At 40.3% G+C, this 2,250-nt stretch overlaps 1 non-coding gene across 1 annotated transcript; it reads right to left on the bottom strand.

Moving 5' to 3' along the window:
• Window positions 1-367: 367 nt before the first annotated feature.
• Window positions 368-552, bottom strand: LOC124978471 (U2 spliceosomal RNA). Its single transcript, XR_007107478.1, has one exon. It is a non-coding gene; the product is annotated as a U2 spliceosomal RNA (small nuclear RNA).
• Between the last annotated feature and the right edge of the window lie 1,698 nt (window positions 553-2,250).

Raw genomic sequence — 2,250 nt, forward strand, 5'->3', positions numbered from 1 at the left:
CCCAAATAGGGCTATAAGAGACCAGAATATACCACCCCAAAATATGACTCTTGGGCATCTTGATTATTTGGTGCTGGTCATCTTGAGAAACTACAGCTACAGAAGTTGCTTTAAGAGTTGTCCTTTTGTGTCAGAAATTGACATCTATGAAGGAAGTCTCTATTTGGAAGGGGTCTCCCTATCTGCTCCAAGAAAAGGATGAGTAGATCACTCAAGATTCAATCCATGGAGGGGGCACCTACTCACATCTGAACAACAAACCTTGCCTTGTATTAATGTGCTTTTCCTGGCCATCCCGTACCCTTCTTTCTTTAATTCAGAAAATGATGGAATTTGAGCCAAATATTGGGGAGGGGCAGGTAGGGGCAGTGTGTGACCTTCCTGGAAGTACTGCAAAAGCAGGTGGATGTTGGAGTGGATGGAGCAGGCCCTATTCCATCTCCCTGCTCCAAAAATCTATTTAATGTATTCTCCTTGATAGAGGACTAACAGATATTAAACCAATAAGAACAGATAGTACACTTGATCTTAGCCAAAAGGCTGAGAAGCAATAAACCTAATGTTTAAACACTATCTTCAGGAGCTACTCTAGAATTTACTTATTCTCTGGATGCTCTCCCATGTATGTAGGAAGAGTACATGTTGATAAACTTCCGTTTGTTTTTCTCTTATTAATCAGTCTTTTATTATAGGGAGTCCCTGCTAAGAAGGGTAGAAAGAAAATTATTTTTCTTTCCCTATTATTATTGTTGGAAGTGTTGTGCTAATTAATACAAATTGTGACATTTCAGCTAAGACAGATTGTGAGAATTCAGATAGTAATACACATAGAGAGTTTTAAACAGAGCCCAGTATGGGATAAGTATTCAGTAAGTGTTAACTGTCATTCTTATTATTATTGGCTTCTCTCCTATGATTACTTCTAAAGATAGGAGGAGGATTTAACTATAAATTTGGCTAGTGTGGGTGTAATATTGAGGGGTACTTGTCCAGTTACAATCTTAGGTCATTGGTTTTTTTATTCTCTCACTTGACCATGTCAGTCAAGGTCACTCACTTCCCTTGAGGTCCTGCCTAGGTGCAGTTTCAGTGAGGACTGAGCTAGGTTAGTACAGAACTGCATGAGGCAGGGGTCAGGGGAAACTACTTATGCCTCTGTAACTATGCACAATGTCATTCTGGGGAATTCTTCCTTCAGTTAGTGTAGGAGCAAAGGAAAATTTCCCCTCTGTTCTCTGAAAATTTGCTGGAATAAACAACACACAAAGATTACATAGGAGAAAAGGCATACTAGTTTATTAATGTGAAAAAGGGGAAAATCATTGTATAGAGAAATAAAGCACAGGAGTAGACAACCATCTACTAGCCCAGCATCATTCAGAAATATATACCACTTTTCCTATAGCGGGGGGAGAAGAATGGAGAATCAAGGTAATCTTGAGGGGTATAGTTGATTTTTAGGGGAAACTTGGGGTTTTGATAACATATAGTGGCCTAGGACAAAGTCCATTTAGCCAGCAGAACACATGATTCCTAAATGATTCTCTTTGGGACTGAAATAGAGGACAAAAATGGGACTCAACAGAGAGCCTTTGTCTTCTATTCCAGTGACCAAAAGTGTGACAAAAGTCAGTCCAGGTGTGTTGACAGACTTCAGTCTTTCTTCCTGCAAAATGAGTTTAATTAAAAGCTCGCAAAGGGACCTCAGCTAATTATTTTCCTCCTCAGGGGTCCAGACTGAGCAGACAAAGAAACCTTGCTGATAGCCTCTTCCTGAACTAGGAGAAGGAGAAATAAGGGAAGGTCAGAGAGACTTGGATTCTGGGGCAAGATCTCAGGTCTCAGCATGGCAAAGCACATGTCTTTGGGATAATGTCTTTTGAGCCCTAACATTAGCTTTCAGTAGCATTAGAGGTGCTTTTAATACTTCTTCCCCAGACAAAAATCAGAGAGGTGTCTACTAAACCAAGGCACAGGCTCCTCAGGGAAACCACTCAGACCTGCCCCCTACCAGATTTGACCTTCTCATAGATATCCAGGTTAGTGACCCTCATCCTGGACATCAATGCTGAGATCAATTCAGCACAACTTGCTGCAAGAAAAGGAGAAGTAGGTTTCCTAAGCATTTATAGCACGAATCTTGTCTTTTTCAAAGAAGATGACATTAAGAAGTGGTAAGTACCCAACCCAAGTCTGTTATTTAAATAAAGAGCAAGCATTACTTGTCAGGAATCTGAGTGTGCTAAAATA

The sequence above is a fragment of the Sciurus carolinensis genome, chromosome 2 (genome assembly GCF_902686445.1).
Source record: "Sciurus carolinensis chromosome 2, mSciCar1.2, whole genome shotgun sequence".
Lineage (NCBI taxonomy): Eukaryota > Metazoa > Chordata > Mammalia > Rodentia > Sciuridae > Sciurus > Sciurus carolinensis.